Consider the following 24,166-nt stretch of genomic DNA (forward strand, 5'->3'; position numbering starts at 1 on the left):
ACAGACACTGAAATCATTCTTGACTCTTGCAAGCACATCAAAACGACCGTTGAAGTCATGGTCAACTGGTGCAAGCTTTTCCAAACAGCTGTCAAACAGACATTGTTTCAAAGATTATACAGTATACAAAAGACGCATCCACACTTTCTGAAGCTTTACACCAGGATTACCATACTATAGGTCCAGAAGATAGTGTTTCCTTTAAAAGACTCACCCAAGACAGGCACCTGGTCCACACAGCTATTTGAAGAAACGATGGACAAAGTGTCTTCATTTGTTCACTTTTTAAAAAAGCACCCCATTAAACATAAATGTGTCCATGGGAGAGGAAGGGGAACCTCCAGCTAAATCACCAAGAGTAGATACACAGAGTGTCATTAATATTGATGAGGGTCAAGATACAGATAGGTTTATTGATGATCAAGATATAATCTATGAACCCCCAAATGATGACCCGGATGATTACTTACTGCAATCTCCCGATGTCCCAGATGTACCCATTGCCAATTCATCAATAGATGACCAAATCCTTCTCAATGATTTGCTAAAGAGTGCTGCAGATCATTTTCACATTCAAACACATGAACTGTTGAAGATACAGATTTTGTGGATGACATACTGAACAAAACAGTATGTGGGACATTATATCCCACTATTACAATCTGTTAAAAAATGACTTTTGCCATCATGAACAACTCCACACCCCCTATCCCCCTTAAGCACTCCCTTGTGCACCCCCTCCTTAAGAAGCTCTCTGGAAAACTACCGTCTGATCTCCACGACTCCTTTCCTGGGCAAACTCCTGGAAAAGCTGGCCATCTCCCAGCTTAATCTTCATACTGAATCTGTTGGTTGTCTCCATGACCGCCAGTCTGGTTTTAGAGCAGCCAGAAGCACGGAGACTGCTCTCCTGAACACCCATGAAGACTTGTTCTCTAATCTAGACTTTAACCTTACGTCTGTCCTCCTTCTCCTTGATCTATCCTCTGCTTTTGACACGGTCAACCATGCCTTCCTGCTCAATACTCTCTGTGACAACCTGGGCATCTATGGTCAGGCCCTAGCCTGGTTGACCTGCTTTCTCTCGGATCGACCCTCCCAGGTCCAACGTGGGTCCTTTCCTCCCTTCTGTGTCTCTCTCTCTAGACTAGACTGCTTGGCTCCAGAAAGCAGAGATTTGGACATTTAAACTTACCTCAAAGATGCATGGACATCTTAAAGGAAGCATGTAAACCAAACACAAGGTATTGTTATTACAACAAATGGAACCACTTTATATTAGGGTGCAAAATAAGTAATGTCAACCCCATTGACCAGTCATCTTCTGATATAACACACTACCTGCTATACTTGCTAGAACCAGGATTAATGTTTAATTCTCTTAATGTCCATCTAGCTGCATTCTCTGCATACACCCCCCTCACAAAGCAAGCAAGAGATTTTGGTGGAGGGTTCCCATGGTTAAAGCTTTCATCGAGGGGGGTCAGAAGATTGCATCTCCCAATTTCAACTCCAGTGGAACTTAAATCTCATTTTTACAAAGCTTATGTGACCCCCTTTTGAACCTATGCATAAAGCTAGTCTTAAGCATCTCACCTATAAGAATTCTTTTCTAATAGCCATCACTTAAATAAGGAGAGTCAGTGAACTGCAAGCTTTTTCATTTCAAGATCCTTTTGTGAACGTTCATAAAGACAAGGTAGTGTTAAGAACGCATCCATAATTCTCACCAAAATGTATTTCCAAATTTCATATCAATCAGTCAATAGAACTTCCAGCATTCTTTCAGAACCCACAAAACTCAGCAGAAAAACTCCCCATGCACTAGCTGTCAGGAGGGTGATAATGTACTATCTGGATAAAAACAAACCCAATAAGGAAGACTACCAGTTCTTAGGATCCCCTTCTTGTCCAGCAGCCAAGGACACAATCTCTAAATTGGCGATTTCAAGATGAATTGTGAATTGTATCCAACTTTGCTACTTTCTGTCCAAGAGAACTTTACCGTTCACTCCCAGGGCACACTCAACTCAAGGTACCGTGCCTACTCTAGCATTCATTGCGAATGTGTCTTATGAGGCTATTTGGAAAGTAGCAACATGGAGTTCATTTCTCACACTCACCCAACATTACTGTGTAAATACTCACACAAGAAGTGATTCTCAGGTTGGACAGGTGGTTTTAAGGCATATTTTTGCAACTATACCTTCTAACAATCCACCTCCTTCTGCAGGTACTACTTGCCAGTCTATGCAAAGCATGTGATTATAAGAAGATCCACAAGCTTCAGAAGACGAACATTACATATCTTTCTGATGCTTAAATCTGCTTAGATTCACATGCGCCCAACCTTCCTTAGATGTCTTACACCTTTCTTCACCTTCCTGTACTCGCATACACTTCATGCTCATGTCAGAACCAAAACAATCTGAGGACCTTATTTATTTATTGTTTATTCATACAGCGCTTATACAAAGGTGAAGTGCTTCAAAGCGGGAAGGGTACAAGGGAATACAGTAATCATTCTTAGGCCTTGAAGATTCTGAATGATCTAAACAGATAAACTAGCATACTAGACCTGACAACATTTTTCCTAGTGCATGTGCATGAAGTGGTACAGTTGAGACCAAGCTGGGTGGTGGGTGGGGGGAGGACGGCAGATGAAGTAACTGGTCCTAGTACATTTAAGTCATGCATATATACAGACGGAGGTGCAGAGACGGGGGCGGAGTTCGGGGGGAACAGACGGAGGGCCAGAGTTCGCTGGGGGGGACAAAGAGTCCGGTCCAGCAGGGCCCTGGGTTAAGTGCAGAGATGTTGCCCCGCTAAAGGAGCATACGCTGAAAGTGCAGTAATATTGAACCAAGTGCAGCAGCCCGGAGGCAAGTGCAAGAGACTGGCAGGGAGCCTGGGACGTGTAGGCTCTGGAGGTGAACATGGCAACCAATCTGCAGAAACTGAACAGAGTTAGGGAGGAGGAGGAGGGTGGAGAGAAAAGAAAGGAGGTTAGTAGGGCAGAGGGAGAGAGGAGGAAAAGAAAAGGAAGGGCTTGAGGAGTTTCGGGAACTTAAGGTGCTCCGGCTCAAGACTCGGAGAGAAGCGCCTGCAGAGGATTAAGATCTACCCACAAAGAGTTGAAGGAGGATAAGCAGAAGGCTCTTGAGGAAGAGTATTTAGGAAGAGAGCGTTGAAGATAGTGCCAGAAAGCCTTGTGCATTATGCAGAGGATCTTGAACTTGATCCTTGCAGCCACGGGGAGCCTGTGGAGGGATTTCGGTGCCAGATAGGAGTCGTCCCAGGGCTTGAGGCCAAGTATAAGTCTTGCAGTTTTGTTCTGGATGAGTTGTAGAGAACGGTGAGTAGAAGAAGGAAGATTGAAAAAGAGGCTGTTGCAATAGTCCAGCCTAGAGAGAATCGGGGCTCTTGAGGTGATGAGCCTCTTGGGGAAAGTGAGAAAAGGTAGAATACCTCTGAGGAGGTACAGTTGGTAGTTGAACTTTTTTGAGATGCCTGAGATGTGAGAAGATAAGGAAAGAGTGGAGTCAAAGATGACCCCAAGATCTTTTGCCTCATTGGTAGTTGAGGGCGCAGGGTCAAGGGAGACAGGCCAGTGAGAAAGTTTTAAAGCAGGGTACAGGGGTCCCAATGAGGACGATATGTCGTACTGGCATTCAGGCATAGACCGTTAGCAGCAGGGAATTCGACCAAATAAACCACTTAGGCATGAACCATTCACTTAATTTCTGGGACAGGTTTGGCGTTATTCCATTCAGTAGTTTTTAAAATATTTGATGTGAAAGTGGTGCCACCTTCTCCCAAAAATATAGCTATATCTCCCATGGTGCTTTGCAGCAGAGAGGCTTTTCCTTTGCTTGATCCGAATGATTACTGGGGAATGCAAAAACCAAAAGTGCCAAGAAAAGCTATTTGGAGGAGGAAAAAGGCTGACATCACATCAGGCTAGAGGGGGAAGGGCGCAAGTGAACATCAGGTGAAGTTGGGGGAATGGGGGGGCGAGTGGTATGGGGAGCCAGTTACAGTTCAGACGTTTTCTCATTATTGGGGAATACCGGGGGAATCTTACCAGATTACTGCAGTAATAACACAAGACCTGCTCAGAAACTAAAATGTCACACGGAGCAAACCGAGAAAGGGAGTTATGGGAGGCTGCAGGGAGGTAAAAATCAACTGAGGTGGGTGAGGGGACCTAGGGAAAAGGAAGGTAGGTGCATGGAGAGCACATGTGAGGGCTTTTTAATTTTCGAGCATTATCGCAGTAATTGGTGCAAGTGAGAAAAGGTAGAATACCTGTGAGGAGGGTACAGTTGGTAGTTGGACTTTTTGGAGATGTCTGAGATAAGAGAAGGAAAGAGTGGAGTCCAAGATGACCCCAAGATCTTTTGCCTCATTGGTAGTTGAGGACGCAGGGCCAAGGGAGGCAGGCCAGTGAGAAAGTGGGAAGGCGGGAGCAGGGGTCCCAATGAGGATGATCTGTTGTACTGGCATTCAGGCATAGATCGTTAGCAGCACACCAAGCCTGAATCATGGATAGACTATCGGGGATGAGCGAGGAGGAGGAGGAGGAGGCGGCTGAGGGTAGCCTGAAAGAGAACAGCGTGTCATCCGCTTAAAACTTAAAGTTTAGAGGAAAATGTAGAGACCCTGTGGGCAAAGGTGGCCATGTAGATATTGAAGGGGGAAAGGTTAGATCCCTGCTGGACACCACAAGTAGAGAGAGTGGTAAAGGAGAGAAAGGGCAGAGTTCCACCTGGTAGGGCCGTTCAGAGAGAAAGGAGGCAAGCCATGCCAGGACATGATCTGTGGTGCCCAGGGTACCATGGAGACAGGTGATCAGGAGGTTTGTGGTTTACCATCTCGAAAGCAGAATAGAGGTTGAGAAGAATGAGGACAGAGGGAGAGTTGGAGTGAAGATTTGAGAGCAGGTCTTCACGGTTGTTTCAGTGCCTCAGGATGCTCTAAGGCCTGACTGATGGTCATGGAGACAACCAACAGATCCATGGAAGCTAAGTTGAGTGATAGCCAGCTTCTCCAGGAGTTTCCCAAGGAAAGGGTGATGGAGATCGGGCAATAGTTTGCCGGAATGGACGGGTCGGTGGAGGGTTTTTTGAGTAGAGGGTGCACAAGAAAGTGCTTGAGAGGAGTGGGGAAGACTCCAGTGGCGAAAGAGAGGTTGCAGAGGTTGGCCAAAGCTGGGGCGCGAGTGTCAATGTTGTCCTTGATGGTTTATGGTTTTGGAGGGGCAGGGATCCACCTGTTTGGAGGAGGCTTTAACAGACCAGACTTGTCTAGAGACCTCATCAAGCATCAGGACGATAACAGGCATGTCATATTTGTCATATATTTATTTTAGTGGCACTATAGTTAAGGTGGGTGACATGAGTCATCAGAAAATTCTATTGCTAATAACTTGTGACTTGCTTGACGGATTTGGCTGATATTCTTCCAAACAAAGCGTCTGTCATGCCTAAAATTGGAAATTATGGGACAGATTTGTTAAAAAATGAAAGGTTTTCAAGAAAGCAAAAAAACGCTGGTTTTCGGCCTACTCCCATTTTTTTTCCCATAGAGAAAAAGTCCAAATTGTATCAAGCTGAAGCACAAAAACCACTGGAGGGAATTAGACCAAATAAGAAATCATTTGGGCATGAACCATTCACTTAATTTCCGGGACAGGTTCCGATCACATCTTTGTTGCACTCCGCAGACTGCTGACTACACCTGCCGCACTTCACGCATGCTTTGCAACTGCACACGTGTTTAAAGACGACCCTCCTTCTCCCGTCATAAGTGGTTAGTTAGGAACCTCATGTAGCCCAAAGTAGACCAGGAAGAGGTCATTCACACTTCTCCGCCTCCAAATGCCGACTGCACTTACCGCACTTCGCGTATGTGCTATAAAATGCACTGTTTGACCCGGTAAAGGATTGGCCTGGTCACTTACTCATATACAGGGTGGGTGTGAATTAATCTCTACCCTATTGTAAAAATCAAAAGTTGGCACCAATGAACCCTCATTTCAATTTCCTTACAGTTGCTGTCAGCACAATAGAAGCATTTAATTGATTTTGTGCAGCTTGACAAGCAGGTAACCTTTTTAAAAATATGCCCTAGGTAGATATTCCCGAAGAAAGTTGAACAAGAATATTACATGATTTGTCAGAAACCCCACACAAAAAATGCCACAGATCGAAGAATTCACCTAGTGGCTTTTGGTTTAAGAAACTGGTTTCAAAGAGCCTTTTTTGTTTTATATAAAACTTTAAGCCACACATTTATCAAACAATGTAACCAGCAGGTGGGAAGCCCACTTTTAAAATAATGGCCTCTCCACCCCAATGGTTTTCATAACACACCTATTCCTGTGTTCTCTGCTACAGGCAAGAAGAATGCAAAGCTAAGAAAACAAAGGGACTGTTAAAACGAGATTGCCAGTGGCTCAAAGGAACACTGCTGAAAGTACCCTTACATAGAGTTGGTGCAGGGGTGTGTGGGGGTGGGGTGATTACCGCACTTTGCCTCACCCTGTGGATGCCTATAAACCCTCTTAAACATATCTCAAATATCATTGCAAGCTTTAGAAAACTCTCTCCACCAGTGACTGCTTGAAACACACGCTTCCTCAAAGAAGGGCTTCAGTACTAGCCCCTATCATCACTAACATTGGGTGCCTCCATTATTTTTTTTATCTATTGGGCATTTAAAAAGTGCTTCCTGCTGGACTCCATCAGCTTCTAAGCTCTTGACCTGCGATCTAAACCCATGTTGCACGGCATCGTCCTGTTACCAAGGCAATTGCCTTTCCCCTGAGCTATCTTCCAGCCTTGCCACCAGAATGCAGTAATGGCACAGATAACAAAGATGCCAAATGCAAAATACAGAACAGGCTCCCTGAACAAAATAAACGTTGGCAACCCGTTCACCATACAACTTTCGGCTCACCTTCAAATAGCCTGCTTGGTGATTTCCATTCGGGCTTTGGACTAAGAAGTAGAATTTAGACAACTCTAATGGACATTACAGACCAACTCCTTACAACAAGAGGCTGAGGCAATCGGCTACCACATTTATGCAGATGGTTCCTAAATATAAGAATGTTCTGGCAGTGGTCAAGGTGTACAACTCTAACCTGGGAACTCGCGCTCTCTGATGTGCTACATTGAATGTAGCAGAATTTGCTTTGGCTTAATGGAAACCGAAACTGAGCGCCTGTTAACAAGCTGTATATAGCTCCCTCGCTGTTACCTTCACCTCGCAGGGATCAATGGGTCCAACATCGGTACCTGTAACCCAAATCTGCAATTTAGGTGTTTTGTTTGATAATCGCCTTACATTTACACCTCAAGTAAAATGTCCTGCCAAGAGCACGCACTGCCATCCACTCCTGCTCAAAGGGATCCACCCTTCCTACCACTAACACAACATTGCACAGGTGCATGCCTTGCCCAGAACCAGACTGTATTATTGCAAATGCATCTTCCAAGGGATCCCGGAAAAGATCTTTATCCGAGGTCCAAATGGGCCACAATCACATTTGGCCAGAAACAGAATGATTTTATTTCTCCCAGCTCAGTCTGCATCTGGGATGGAATGTGTCTATAGATATTTGATTTTTGTATCTTTTTCCATGAATATTCATTTTATCTTTCATAATGCACCTGAGGTGCTGAAAAATACAAACCTCCATGACGGTTTGTAAAGCAGGGAGGAAAGCACCTGCCCAGAATGAAGTATTTGATTTATTTTGAAGGGGTAGTGAAACTTTAGGACTAATGTGACAAGTCCATAATCTGACCTTGTCACAAAGGGATAGGAATCCATCTCAGCTTGGGGTGGGATTGCCTACAAGGGTGGGAGCCAGAGCCAGTCCTACCCGAGAGGGGGGGTGGTGGTAGCTGAGGGCCCCAATTCCTTTCTCAATGTTTTGTATTTTTTGTGATTTGGTTTAAATATAATGATACTGTTCACAATTGTTTCATGAATTGAATGTGAAACATTAAATTATTCTACATACAACAAAATTAATTGATCGAAGACATACGTTGATTACACGGATTCTTTCTAATTCCATCAGTTCTATAAAATAATGTATCCACAATATTCATAAGCATCAATAATTATCTACATTTAAAACTGATTTTACAAGATTAATTAAAAACCTTTATCGATGAGGATATTCGATTTAAAGTATCTCCCAAAATTGATCAGTCTATAGACTCATGTTAGTATGTACATAGTGATTGAAATATTCACTTCTTAGTAGACAGGGATTCACATTCAATGAGCTAGTGTTTTAGTGGTTCATCATATGTCTAGAAATTCTCATGATGTTCACTCTAACCCCTACAAATTCATTTGTTTGGATCAGATTACATTTAAGTCTCAGAAAGCTATTCCTAATAAATATCGATGGATAACGCAACAAATATTGTGGAATAGTATTAAAAGCAGTGATAGAAGTGTACTGAAAAAAGTAGTGGAACTGTGGTCGTGGCAGGGAAGAGGGTAGACGGAAGCATAGTGCAATATGTGACAAGGTGTTGCAGCCGGGGCATTGCAATAGTTCAAGTGACTAGTAACCAAGGCTCCTATTACAACCTAACACTTGCACAGGGACATGAATGGACAAATCCTCTATATAGAATGGTGAACATAGTTGCCAATAGTAGAGGAATGGCAAACCGAAAAAAATAAAAGTAGTGGAACACCGCTCCCGACCGTTCCCGCTCACTTCGATCACTGATTAAAAGCTTGTATATCTAACAGTGATTGATGAAAACAATATTTCATAATGCCATTTCTTTTATCGATCCAGTCAAGAGACCAGTCAAGAGTTTAGTTTTTCGATTTATCTGGGTTGGCGATCAAGTCGTCCTTGTTAACTTCCATAGCTGATGCTCTTTTTAAGCACAAAGAACACCATGTGTTTAGAACAGTACATGACCCTTTGGTCCATAATTCATGCAACTCCATGTATAGTGAATCTGGCGGAGGATTTCTTTATCAAATATTTGAATGGGTTTCCATTCAATAGGGACTGGATTGAAATGAGACCCCGTTCTTGTCTGGCACTTATGGGAGTACATTTTGGTAGACCTAAAAATATTCTCCATAATCGGGCCTCAAGCTTATTCCAATTGATATCCAGGGAACTGGATTCAGCCCCGAACGTTAAGCAAGGTACAGCCTTAGATTTTGTGCATCCTAAGTAGTGTTTGCATTGAAAAAGGGCCAAACCTATGATAAACTTTTTTTCATCTGTCTGTGCTGCTAAGGCAGCAGTAGTTGAGTAATAATGTTTATAATTGATCTTAGTATTAGGTTTGGACCATATCCTTACACCCAAATATTTAAGATCTGTTACACAGTCTATTCTTTGACCATCTCTGCAAGCCTATTGGCGTTAAATCCAATAAAACAATGTCATCAGAATATATGATGAATACCTAGCTGCCCCAGATTTGGGAGAAAAGCATTTACAGAAAGTACAGAGTCAGCCAAATCTGATATATAAAAATTAAATTAAAAGGGGGCTAAATCACACCCCTGCCAAAGGTCACAAAACATGTCAATGTGCAGTTGCAATTCCCCTCTTGATCAATATGAATTAAAATGTTTGCACCTGAGTGCAAGTGTATTAAAATATTCAATAAATGGTGCTGGCAATCTTGCTTGCTTTATCCATAATTTGTTTCGGTTAACTTTGTCAACCACCATTGTTAAATCAATAAATACTTTTGCGGTGGTCGGGAAAGGGCCCAAAGGGAAAGAGGGGTACACATTGCGTGCGCCATATTTGTAAATGGGGGAGTGGTGAAGTTGGTGCGATGTTGCAATTTTACATATGTCTAGCATCGATAAAGAGAAGGTATAGATATGTTACTTTAGTGTTACTTTGTGTTTAAGTTGATAAATTTAGATAAATGTCAAAACCGCTGGTGAAAAATAAATGCAATATATGTATAGTGTGCCACAAAGCGCCTACAAACTGGACAATGAGGAGCTTAATAATGTGAATGCGAGAAAGGAGTTTTGTCTTGAAGGAACCCCTGTGAAGAGGTTTTAGTAGTTTTAAAACATGCATGCACCCAAATACATACATGCGGGTCTCGAGGGATATATGTTGAGGACAGTTTGGGTTACACGAGGAATGTATAAATTGTATGCCATGGGCTTGTCCTAGTTTGGCCAAAGCCTGCAGTCGGGGTTTGCGAGGTGATCTCTGTGTGACTGGGAAAACTGGTCTTTGCAAGGTTGGAGGCTGAGGAAAGGCAATGAGTGACTGCGATGCTATCCGATGGTCAGTTACAGCCAGACTGAGTTTTTATGACTTGACAGTATTGCGGAAAGGAGATGTGCATGGGAGCTTGTTATTGTCCAGGGGAATGCGGCCATCTGTTTGCGGTGCAGTAATAAACCTGGGGTGAAGGGACACCCAAGGGCAGAATTATTTTCTCAGACGGTGACCGGAGACCATGCGTGTTGAATTGGTAGTCTTTTAGATTATAGTGAAACAAGGTCACCAGCAAGTGTGGGCGTATGACATAGTTATCACTAGTTCAAAGTAAACTTGTTTATTCTTCCTCTCCCCATGTTTTTTGAAGTGTCCTAGCAAACCATGTGCAATCACATCTGGGGTTAGAAGGTCCCAGGCCAGATGGAACCTGTAATAAATTATGTTTGTATGTGAATGTGTAATTATGCGATGTTGTCATGACTTACCATGGACCAATCCCAAAAAGGGGTGTGCTGTAACTATGTGCTGATGATGGTATTTGGATAAAATGTAACCAATGAGAACGTGGGAATTGGAGAAAATTGGATTTCTTTTGTATCGGTTTGACCAATCATGCATGAAATATGTGGTAGTGTTTGAACTGTTGCAAACGTTTGTGTGGTTCAGGGAGACTCTGGTTAGTTTGACTCCATAGTGTCATCTAGCCCCTTCCGGCTGATTTAACAATAAACTTGCTTTGCATACAAACAAGCACTTGCTTCTTAAGTAGTGGGCCTACTTTGGGTTACGGTGATTTGAGGCTCATCCGCACAATACCATGTAAACTGGTAGTTTCTTTAACTGTACTTGTTAGCGGAGTAAATGCAGAATAAAGCCATTTAGTGACATTCCCACGTTTCTTAAAGCCTGTTGATTATCATCCAGTATACCTAACGAACGGGCCCAGTTCTGCAGATCTTGTAAGATCAGGGCAGAAATATTTCACTGGAGGCATCTAAAAGGGAAATGTGCCGGTAGTTAATTGGATTAAGCTTATCACCCTTTTGAAAAATCTAAATAATATTTGAAATTTTCCATGACAGATGAATAGTCCAGGAAGCTGGAATATTGCTGAATAGAACCTTGTTGGGACGAACTCCCAGGTATGCCAGAGAGATATTGGAAGTCAGCAGACTTGGAGAGTCCAACACCCTCCCCAGGATACATGGAGGACTTTGTCAACGGCAAGTTCAAACTGCGGTTTATTACAAACAAAACCAACAGGGATCAGCACAGGAACAGATAAATATTCTTGCACATCTCGCGCTTCCTCGGCTCGCAGGCCGATTTTACTATATAGAGGTGTCAGCGCCACGTCACAACTTGGGCCCTTCTCCAGAAAACCTATTGGGCCAAAGGACCACCTATAGTGAAAATTATAGATGTTATTCTACTGGCCCTCGTATGTCAGGTGACTGGCCTGGTCCATCCCCGAAGTCTACATCTATAACATTGTTGCAGTGTGGTGGACTTACCATTGGTTCTTGCCCATTGCTACCCACCCCTAGGATACTGAACTCTGGTTGGCTAGAGCAGATGGCCCGAGGTCTGGGATCCGCAATGGTTCTCAGCTCTCTGTGTGCCGCTTCAAGGTAATGAGAATGACTATGTGTCTGCATTGTAACTTGTGTGTACCACCTTAGTTTATGAGAGTGCTCTCCAGTCCGGCGTAATACTTGGAACATATTGTTGCATACTTTCACTATTCGTGTCTGGCAGCCTGCAACCAGCTCTCCTTTCCCACCACTGATCGCTGTCCATTGTCTGCTTCGGCTGCGTCACTTGTTGAGAGACCACTCATTTCAGCTGTGCAGCTCTGAATTATGAGGATTTATTCGTATTTACTGTAGCTAGTGCCTTTGTCATCTTGGGATGTCATTTGCATCTCTTGACCTTGGCTGCGGGTCCTGTCTCGCACATCTTGCTCTCTGTCTGGTCTGAATCAGCTCAGCTCATCTCTTTCTGAGAGCCCAGTGGCCTACTGTAATTTTCCGAAACCATTGTAATGCTGTTTCTATAGTGTCTATGCTATAACTACATTCTCCAAATGTTAGTCACACTTGGTTCTGCAGTTCCATAGGGTTATTCACATTTAAGCATCTGTAAGCTTTGCTCAGGATCTCTTGCTCCTTGCGGTTTCTGCTTTTGGCTAATGGGAAAAATAATAAAAGCAATGACAGTATGTATATGTGTCTGTCCTCTAACTACAGAACTGTATGCTCGTATTGTTCATGTATTCGAGTACGTGAAGTGCGGATGGCACATATGCTTCATGTCTAACGTTGCTGTGTTGTGGTGTCTCTAACGACATCAACAACATGGCCTCTTGGTGCTTAGTCCAGACTATCAATAGAGGTGTCTCGGATCATGGCCAGTGGCTCTTCATCCACACGGGGATAGATCTGTACATCCCTGGGTCGGTATGGCTGGCTGAGGGGATAACTCTCGACATACTTATCTGACCTGGATCCATTGGGAATCCATCTGAAATAGAATGGGTGATTGCAGTGTTTCCTGGCCTTCTTCCTTGTCATGAATTTGGTAGGAGGGGGTGGTACAAGACATAAAATAAGAAGTGTCGCATAGCAATTTGCTATGCAATTCTGTAGGTTTGCTAATCAAATGGACACTTGTGTAGCAAAGTTAGCTATTTAAGTTGACCTCTTCAATGAATGCACAGCTCACCCTGCATTCCTCTCTTGCCCATGGTGCTGTATTCACCCACATTTTCTCTGTTCACTTCAACTGCTAATGGAGAGAAAGTGCATCAGTAATCCTCTCCTCCACTCTTAAGTCACAAAGGCATGTGTGTAAGTGCTAGTCAGGGGCGTAGGAGACCCATAAAATCTGGGGGGGACAGGGGACACCTTGGGGACTTTGCTTTTTTAATTTATTTATTGTGTTTTAGTCAAAGAACTCGACTTTTCACAAAATTAAAATAGTAGTATGTATTAAATTACATATATCATCACTGTATAAAACAAGAGAAAAGGAGAAAAGAAAACCGAAGAAAATTAAGAAAAAGAAAAGCAGTTCAGAGTATAAAATCCTCCCAGCGATGGACATTTAGAGAGATCTTTTATAATAATCTTACCTGTGCTTTAAGTGCAGATGCTTGATGGATTTTCGCCAGCCCATCCTATCCTATTCCACTTGAGCCCCTTTACAGCAGTGTATGGGCTGCAATCATACCTCGGCACCAAGGTATTCATTGGATTTAAATGGATAGCGGAAACAAGTGCTCTTTTGAATCTCGAGGCTCTGCTTTATTTTTTTTCTGGGTCACCAAGATGGCTTATGGTGGCTGCTATTAAAACTTGTCTACAATGCATTAGTCATCTGGTAGTGGGTACCAAAAGTGCAGTCTTAAAACAAGCACTGGCAACGCCAACCATTTGGGCTTTAATGTAGGCATGGAAAAGGCACTTGCCATGCACTGCCATAGTGGTATTAGGTACCCACTGATGGTAGCAGCTGCAAAATGGTGCAAGAACCTGGATATTTAATAGCAGTGCCTCGCAAATGCTCAATACGTTTACACAAGCAAACACTTGCCATTGCTGGTTTTTAGCAGGACTTTAGTGAAGGAAATGCATAGTGCTAATAGAGTGGATGAAGGCATCCCTGGCCAAGATCTGTATTACACTAGTAGTATGTTCACAGCTCCAATTAAGTTATTAACTACACAGGGCTTTGTAATAAACATCCCTAAGTCAGTGGCTTTATCTAAACCAGAACTGGCACTTTGCGTGCCCTTTATAGAACATTCTAGTGTTTTTTAAAGGAATGGGTTATGGCGTAAAAGGAGTCTGTGGCCCGTGTGGCATCCATCCACCAAAAACCCATGAATGTTGCCAAGATAGCCCAAATAACATGATGCTGTGTCACAAAGCAAGATTCCAAGCTGGCACCAGCTCCCACTACAGGACAGGTCAGAGGTGAATATATGCCTCATTTAAGGTTAGTCCTGACTTCAGATCTAGGCTGCAGGTAGGATTGAGTGAAAAGGGAGTTAATGCAGGAAGGGCCTCCTGCTGTGACGGTCTCTTCCTGGAGAGGAACAAGACAGGAGCGCAGATGACACTGGGGCAGTGGGAGAGCACTGAGCCCGAGCTCCCACGTTCCCTCTAATAAATCCTCCCCATGCCGGCCTGCACCTGGGAGAGGGGGGCCACTCTGTATATTACCAGGCTCAATCAATGTGCAGACAGGTATGGTGTAGTGTATAGATCTGCAATTATTTCAACAAACGACTTCTAATCATCCTCGTGCAGGCCACTTGAGCAAGGTTTAAACATTAGAAGAAGACGCATTCGTGACTGCACCCTTTATCTGGGAATATGAGGTGAGACACCATTCTTCCTTGTACAAATCTCCCCTCTGTACTCTTCTCTACTTCACATTCTTGTCTGCTGTACACCCTTTTCTCCCAAGTCCCTTCTCTGCACCCCACACCAAGTCACTCCTCTGACACACTGCCCTCTGCACTTTCTCCTCACTTGTCTGTACTTCTCTCTCAACCTGAAGCACCTCCTATGCCATTTCTGCCCTACACCACTCTCCCTGTGTTCTGGTCTTTCCTGCACCCCTCCCTCCCATGCACACACTGGTCACCCCATGTTGCAAACCATCCCTATCTTTCATCTGCACTCCGTTCTTGTTCCCATCTCTAACCTCCCTTGCTCCTCTTTTTCTGTCCTCTGCACCCTTTCTACCCTTTTTCATTTTGCAGTCCCACACTCTACTGCACCCCAGTCCCTCCCTTCCCATTCCCCCATGGCCAGCACCCCACAACTATCATCTGTACACTTACTCAGGACTTTCTCCTCAGTTTTCAGAGCACCCTCAATATCCTGGCTTAAATTTCACAGGTTTTCTCTTGCATGACCAACCACTCCATATAGCTTCTCAGAATAAGCTGGAACAGGCATGCCAGATACATGACCTTTAAATGGCCCATTGATACCTGCAAACATTAACTCTTAAATAGTCAGGAGCATGGATATTTGGAAGGGGGGGACAGACCGAGAAGTCACTAAATCCACGTACTGCTGAGGCTCTACCCCCAAAATCTGATTGCACTGCGACCACTCAAGTACGCTGACAGAAACAGCCAGGCTGAATAAAACAGGGTGAAGCTTAGCTAAGACCTACAGAAGGTTTGCGCTTGATTTCTTTTGAGAGATGCACAGGATGGGAACCAACATATGTTTTTTTTTGGGCAGGGACAGAGTCCAGGTCTGTGCTGGTAGTATTTTGTTTTATGGACTATAATAACACTTTGGTCATAGTGCTTCATGCTAGATGTGTTTAGCTTCTAGGCAGTGCAATAGCAGGTATTATTACCCTCATTTGAATGGTACTGAATTTATGAAAGGTTAAGTGGACCCGGCTGCTGCTGGGTTTGAACTAGAGAAATGCAGGTAGCCCTCATGTCAGAGACCAAGCTTTAGGTGTGATACCATCCAAACTTCAAGCAGGTGTGAGTTGGTGGGAAGAGGTGGAGGGGTGTGCCTTACGTGAGTCCAACTGATATTAGAGTATACATCAAGTGTTTTCCCCTTGCCTACCTTAGACATTACTATGGAAAAGAGCACACATCCCATGTAGCGGCCCTTCTTGAGATTGGCTCATCCTCATTTTACTTTATATGGTTTCATGAGGATTTTGTATGCTATGTCAGGCTGATGTCCCTGGCAGTGTCTGCACTTTGCAAGCCAGTTCTGGGGTACAGGGACATCTTGGAGAAAATCCAGTCTTTGCCAGATTGTGTGATCCGGGGAGAATCGTGTGACCTCTCCACTGTGCATTTAGTTTCACTATATGTTTAGTTTGGATCACCTAGAAGTGACTCAGTTGGCAATGTACACTATTAACGAAATGCCTAAATTGTAAATGTTCTAACAGAGTTTCCTGTTGCTCCATGTATGCTAAGCATGTTGAATGAGTGCAAAGAGGGACAAAGTGTCACAGCAATAGATGTCACCTCCAGCTGGGGGACGGGGGTGTCATTATGGGAAGCAGTTATAGATTAATTCATAGAATTTGTAATGTTTTTTTGCAGAGAAACGTGTCCGGCACGGTCAGCTTGATCCAACTCTTAAGGAAAAAAACTAGAAACAATCTCAATGTAACCTGATGGTTTAGGGGCACTAGTGTAAGCAGCAAACATAATCATCATGCCCTTCTCCTTAAAAAAGGCAATACATAATATATTAAACAGTGTTGTGCCTGGCATTTGTATAGAAACTGCATGTACATGTCAATTATGCACCCTTGATCCTCTGCTGTATCGGTGAATGGCCTCCGTATTTTGTTTGTGCAGTCTTGCAAGCCTGTGTTAGCCAATTCTTGGAGCATAAATGTGAGCCCTCGCTGCCCATCAGTAAGGAAGAGCCATTCCAATGTGATGTTCCTCTTTGGCAGGGGCACACTTTCATGAATTGAAAATTGAAAAACCTTAGGGTGGCAGGGCCTCAGGTTCTTCAATTCATGAAAGTGTTCCAACGTCAGATGTACAGTTTCTAAACACGTGCGGTGCATTGCAAACTGATCAGGGCATCCTGGCCTCTTAATGTTTCCTCTTGAAACATTAAGAGGTCAGGATTCCTGATCAGTTTTGCAACTTGCCACGCGTGCTTACAAACTGTATACCTGACGTTGGCAATGGCACATTCCCTCTAATAAATCCTCCCCATGGTGCCCTGCACCTGGGAGAGGGGGAGGCCACACCACTTGACTTACCTAACGGTAGCTGAGGACTCAGGTGGAGGTCGAGTCACAGTCGGACTAGGAGTCTTGTCTCACTCTGTCTCCCTCAATAACACACGCTGTCACTGGAGCATATGTCGCTGCCTGGCTTCTCATTCGTTCAGGAAAAACAAAGGCTGAGGCGACTCAGCAGTGCACTGCGCAGGCAGGGCACACGCAGTTTGTCCCCCGGCCTGGGCACGTTCATTATGCGCGGTCGCGGGGCACCGCAAAAGAAGTTGCATACAGTCTACTTTAACTTTTGCAAGCTGACATCATATTTTACACGCTGCAGATACTTGCCTGGTGTTCCAGGGACAGCTAAAACCACCTGACTTTTCAAGATGGGTGAATTCAGATGTTGGTAGTGTTGATCCCATTAAAAGTAAATTAGATCACATATATTCTGACGGTACTGAGGGATTACTAGTCTGCCCACCCTATTCTAGATTATGAAAAAACGTTTGGTTTTTCGTGAGGGTGAAGCTGATCCCAAGGAGGGTGGCACCCCTCAAATGAGGTTGATGTGAGAGGTGTGGGGCTTACTTTTGGTGCTTTGCGTAAACACATTTTGTAGAAATCTTTATTATATTTTGACCAGTTTGTCAGGGGCGCAATGAAGCCATTCTAGTCGGCACCATTTGAGAATGCCCTTAAGTACTACCTTGTAGGAAGCCTGCAGATGTTAATCTTCCCTATTTCAATGTCTCTCATTTTACTGTTCTAAGTGAGATAAAGGGCTCTGTTGGACACATGTGACATGTGATTGACTTCTCTTCTCTACCGGTCTTTAAGAGGGACAGGTGCTTAATAATGGGCGCCTGGTTGCATCGCCTATGTACAGGAGCTGCTTTCCACATAGGTTAACGCTTTCCTACATTACACAATTCCGTGGCAGACATTTGATGGCCGTCAGAGGAACAGAAGGTTATGTAGGCACAACCAACATGTAACTGCCCCAGCCCTAGCACAGTCTCTGAAGTATCAGCATCTATAATACTTCTGGAATATTATCAATCAGTTTTTCTTTTACTGCCTGCAGAAAGATATAGACGCACCCGACCCACCTGACACGTGACTGCCTTTACTCCCCCAGCTCTGCCTTTCAACGACAGCATAAGAAATGCACACATTTCAATTTTATGCGACACCCTCCACCTACCAGCGCTGTGCTGTAGTTCCATTATCCCCTCCCCCCTTCTCTCTCCCGGCCGTGTATCGCCCCCAGTTTGTATGAGGCAGCATATGCTGGTTCTCCAAATATTGGACAGAGTATTGTAGAGTGCCAGGAATATACAAAAGCTCTAAAATATCGCCACAAGGGTAAGATTGTTTCTTTTGGGACTAGGCTCATCTTTCAAGGTGAATAATTTGTTATAGAAATTCTTCCAAAAATCTCACAGGAGACGACACAGTGACGGCATGGTGACTGATGTGGCCAAGAAGTGACAGCAACACTGACACAGCGGCCTGGCAACAAAGAGCATACCCTGGAATTGACCGGCCGAGGGAGTGGGGGCATCCGTGGCAGTGGCACATGCAGCTCTCCATGCAGAGGTGATGGAGAGCCCAGGGAGGGGCAATGGTGGCACCACTGCAGTGGAAAGGGGGTGGAGGGCACACGGGTGCCGCTGTGGCACTGCATACAGCGGGGAGCGGTGGCCGAGTCACCTTGTGTGGCAGTGCATGCATTGTGGCCAAGGGTTTATGGGGGAGTCAGGGCCCGCAATGGGGCATTAGGGTTTAAGGAGTCAGAGGGGTGTGTGTTCTGGCATTACATGCGCTTGATGGGGGGAGAGAAAGGGTGTGTCTTCACAAAGTGTGTGTAGTGGGGTGCAGTGAAATAGATGGGCTGTGTTTTGTCACTGCATGCAAGTGGTAAAGTGAGCTAGGGTGCGTGGGTGCTTTCTTTAGGCGTTGCATGCATGTTGTTGGGGAGTTTGGGTGATCTAACACTGCATTCATTGGGCGAAGAACATTATATGGTGTGTGTGCTGGCACTTTATGCATTGTGGAAAGAAAGATGGGTTTTGTTGGGGCTTTGAAAGCGGTGGTAAAAGAAATGCTGCAGTCTGCGCTGCATGCCAGCAAGGAAGATGGATTGAATGTGAATGGCGGGGCAGTCAGCAATGCGCCCACTTACTCGCAACAGCCCTTGACCCAGGACTACAGCAAGAAAGACACTGGATGAAAAGGTGTGTGTGTTCTGGTACTGTGTACTGGGCAGCAGTGAGAACACCCGGCGTGCTCTGTTACTGTGGGCAAGGGGCATGGGCATTCTGGTCCTGGACCCAGTGAGGCGTTTTATGGCACTGCAGGAATGAGACACACAAATGTGGCATTGAGGTGAAGTCGCTAGAGCAGGGGGTCTCCAACCTTTTCTTAAGTTAGAGCTACTTGTAGTGGAGACCAACAGTGGAAAGCTACTAGCGGGTGATATTGGGGTGGGGATATTTATAAACCTCTGAATTTTTACCAATATAATTTGGCCCGATTATTTCCCCTCTATAAACAGATGGAATAACATATGCCTTCACAATTATATTAAGAACTTCAAAAACCTCTTTGTTGCATTATTATTTATTAGTAGCTGTCTCAAAAAGACAGATATTTGTTGGACTACCACACCAATAGCCTGTTATTTTTGTGCCCATTCCTTTGCGTTTTATGCAGGCTTTCTACATGCTAGGCACACTATTGTTTTCCAAATGTGCATTTCACACTTCCATAAAAAAAACAAAAGTAATTTCCTAATTGAAAAATGCTGCTTGCGTTCACTAGTTTTCTTTTAAATGCTTTTTTTTTGTCAGACACCACACATACTCTGTCATTTTGTGTGCCTCACTGTGTTTTAGCACAGGTTATATTTATAAAGAGGTTATATGCTTGTCAAACTGGTTAATCACAAATATGCTTCTGTTGTGCTGACAGCAGTTTTTAGGAAATTAAACAGTGGCTTCATGGGTGCCAACTTTTGACTTTCACTACAGGGGCAGAAATATCCCCACCTCCGCCCTGAATATAAGCAAGCAACCAGCCCAACCCATACCCTGTCCAAACACATTTTATAACCCTTTTTTTATAAGGCATTGCAAAAAGTCATACGATTAACAACCTGTAGTTTTGAATGTATAACATCTCAGCATCGATCTGTCAACCTGCTGAGCTACCCTGGTAGGCTTCTACTGTACAGCGTGTCTATCGATCGCTTAATGTACTAGAAGTGGGTGTATCTGTGTCATGGAAGTGATTTAAAGTGGAAATGTACAGTGTGGAGTTTGGAAAGAAGCCACATGAAAGAAATTGCAACATTTTTGTTAATATTATTTTGAACATTTCCAGGCGAGCGACAGTGCTACTGTGATATTTTCATTACGTGGTCACAATGATCCTGCGCCAGCCCCTCCGACATCTCTGGCAAACAAGAGCAGCTTGCTTAAGCAAGACTGTCGTGAGGGCGCACACGGCCAACTGTAGTACAACAGGCGGCCTGCAGAAGCAGACCATGATACTGACATCTGTCAGCATGTTTACAAGTAGCTCCACATGGCACAGCAGCCAAGCTCCCACCCTCAATTGGGACAACCAGGGTACGGATCCTGAACACGGAAAATAGCCACAAAACACACCATTAAATAATTTAACTTAGTGTATATTTTTTGCTGCACTATTCTGGGGGGGATAAAAGCTATTATATCCCCCCACTTAAAATTGTGGGGTTGATTTGTCCCCCCCATGTCCTATGCCCGTGGTGCTAGGCAAGAATTTCTTTTTTTCAAATTGCAAACCAGAAGTAATCGGGATGATACTTTTATTAAACTTTCTATATCCTCTCTGGCAAAGACAAGTATGTGTCAACATTATATTTATATAAAAGGAGACATGCAATTCCATTCCTAAAATGTAAGTTGTTACAGTATCAATACTGTAATTATGCATTATGTAACACACTGCATCATCTCCATGTGTTACAGTAAAGTTTAGGTAGTGAATCTAAATTTCAGAGTGTCCATTGTATTCCATTTTGTTGGGAAAGATGCATCATATTGACAAGTGAACACGTTTGAAAATGTACATGATGAAATGCTTTTGATGGCACACCTAGCTCTGTAACCTGCAGATTGCATACATCTTGCAACTTGTCCTCAACCCATGAGCAAACCCATATTCCTTGGAATTCTGTATTCTCACTCTGTTGCTTTATATCAGGTGCCCTGAAAGTGAGATGACCACAAACTACAATATTCCACCTAGTTTGCCCAGTTCTATGGCTGCTAGACAATCCACTCTGCTTAGTCTCCTTCGTACCTCTTGCATAACGAATACACAAAGTGAACTAGATGCTTACGCAAAGTAATGATCAATAATTCCATCCAGTCTGTACATCTACAGATCTACTGCAATACCAAATACTGTAGTTGGCATCCAGAGTACGCTTTGCTTTATGGTTGTATTAGATATTACCACCTGCAGGAGACGGCTGGCCAAACTGTTTTCAGTGCCTTTTTTATCATATCTATTTATTTGTGTCCATTCATACAGCTAAACCTTTACATTGCCCACTCACATAGTCAAGTAGATTTTATAAAAGGCAAGTTTTATAAACGGGGAGTAGCATTTGGAAGAGATGTTTGAAACTTGTATTTAACATTTACTTTGCAGAAATATTTAAAATAAAGTTGTACTGTGCATTGCTGGCCTCTGGGTGGCAGCAGTGTGCCATACATTAAGTGATTTTGTAGAGACATGCACCATTTTAAAGAAATCACATTTTAAATTTGTTGTAGTCTGTTGCTATGAGTAGAGTGCATTTCTCTTGGGACAAATAGGTAAACTAAGTTACGCGACCTGCAGGTCTAGTTGAAGTTTAAAGAATTTGCAAGGCCCGACTCCTCTCACTAATGTCTTATTTCAGCAGTACGCAAAACTACTGTATTGTTGCTCATTTCATGTCTTGGGTACAAATAACTACTGGTGACATTAACGATATAAGAACATTGCTAATCAAATGAGCCTGTTTGCTAATCAAAAATAATTTAACTAGCAAACTCTGCTAATCAATTTTTGAAAACTAATTTATACCTTGGTGGTAGCATTCCCCATCCCTCTTCAACCTCTAAATTTAAAGTTGCATTAGAGAGGCCATCTGGGCCGGGAGACCTAGAAAAAATTACTTCTCTTACTATGGGGTTTAATCAAAGGCCCCAAACAAACAGAACTGAAGGGCCCACTGGAAATATGACCTGCCAGCCTTCAAATACCTTTACACTGAAAATGGGCCTATTACAAGGATGCGCTATGTGAAAAGGCCAAGCATTGGAAATTGAAGGGCCTATCTGTCATTAGAAAAGGAAAGGTTGAATTAAAAAGCAGCCTTTTAATTCACAGTGGCAGACAGAAGAAATTCAAAGGCCCCTTTTACATAAAAAGCAGGATTTGCAAACACTGACAATAAAATGGCTTTGAATGTATGTTTGCAGTTTTAAAGCGAGGCATGAGAAAAATGTTCCCCCCCCTAACATAAAGATATAGGGGAAAAGACTTGGTGTGTGTTGACAAGATGTAATGCATTAAAATGAAAAGATATATTATGCTTCACATGCAAAATACCAGCAACGATTGAAAAACTTTGTTTCCATGTGTCACGTGTAAATATCATTTAGGCCCGAGGCAGACCCTTTCGCTTGTTGTTGGGCAGACTTTACAAAGGACTTCTCCATTGCAGGCCTGTTGGCCTTCTGGTCTGGAAAGGGGATCCCTTTGAGAATAATGCATCCCAACTATTTACGAACTGCAGCCTACCAACTTCAAACAACAGAATTGCAAATGGCCTAAAAAGTGCAATACTGGAAAGTAGGGAGGAGCTGTGAAAACAGTGGCTGCAATCAAGGGAAAATGAACTCTGGAAAAATACAAGAACATAGGTTTTTAGATTTAAATGGTGTTCAGATAATTGGACAGGATGCCAGATGTCAGCAGGGCCTTGTGACATCACAGGGCCGGTCTATCTCATTATCTGCAGTGTGGGATCTCTGTGTAGCTGATGCATCCCAACTATTTCCATCTGGCAGCCCACCAACTTCAAACAGAATTGCAAATGTCCGGAAGAAAGTTAAGAAGATTTGCATACATATGAAGATTTCCCATTAGTTTAAATGGACTATCATAACTGATGCATTTTCCCAGCAACCACAAGTCGCACTGCATCCATGTATGTGTAATTTCTAAGATAGGTTTAAGGCAATTCTGTTGAAATAAAATGTGTCCACATGCGACACCGGGAATGGTAATGGCAAGCTAAAATGTTTCTGGGTGCTCTGAACATGTCCCGAGCTTTAGAATTGGTGTGCTGGTGGTGGGTAAAAGTAGGTATTTGTAGAGTAAATTGCATGTTTATAACTTATGCTTTTGTGTAAACGGCGGAAAATTGCCATCCTGTGCAAACTGGCACGGACCCAGCTGTCGTTTTAATTAATTCCCAGTGATTAGCTGAAGCGGAAGTAAATTGTGAAGTTATGCCATATAGCTACTTTCTGGCTAAAGTTGACGTAAGAAAAAAAGAATTTCAAATGGGAGTTGCTATATTTCTGTTCTAGACTCCTGAACCAATCCTTAGATGGGGGATGGGTTTGGGGTTGGAGAGAAACTGAAAGGACCAAACCAAGGTGTAAGCATTTTTGCAGGGCACTGCCTATATTGACAGTTTGATGGTGTCATCACTGGTATATAAAGTGGATGCACTATGAGAGAAGGGAAGAGCTGCTAAAAAATGTACTAACAGAGGAAGAGCTGCTAAATAAAAATAGGAGAGCTGCAAAATGATTACCAAGAGACAGCTGGCAAAAATCACTAAAGGAGATCTACTGAAAATGTCATCTGGGGAAACATTGGAAGGGCTGAGGATTTCTATTGCTGGGGAGACTAGAAAAGCAGAGGCAGTGATTCTTCACTGAAGCCACACAGAGAGAGAGAGAGAGAGAGAGAGAGAGGGAGGGAGGAGTGCTGTGGGATCCAATTGACTAATATGCTGGCTGGAATCCTGTTTTTCCCCTACAAGTGAAGATGCTCAGTCCCTGTATAGAGATTTCCAAAAGTAAGTAGATTGGCCAACAAAAGGTGAGC

The 24,166-nt window shown here is 43.5% G+C and overlaps 1 protein-coding gene across 2 annotated transcripts in view; it reads left to right on the forward strand.

The window, feature by feature from the left end:
* The window catches only part of LOC138480915 (acrosomal protein KIAA1210-like), a 1,033,315-nt gene that overhangs the window by 262,252 nt on the left and 746,897 nt on the right, over positions 1-24,166 (forward strand). The window lies entirely within an intron of this gene.

Source organism: Ambystoma mexicanum, chromosome 5p (assembly GCF_040938575.1).
Source record: "Ambystoma mexicanum isolate Mex_15411 chromosome 5p, UKY_AmexF1_1, whole genome shotgun sequence".
Lineage (NCBI taxonomy): Eukaryota > Metazoa > Chordata > Amphibia > Caudata > Ambystomatidae > Ambystoma > Ambystoma mexicanum.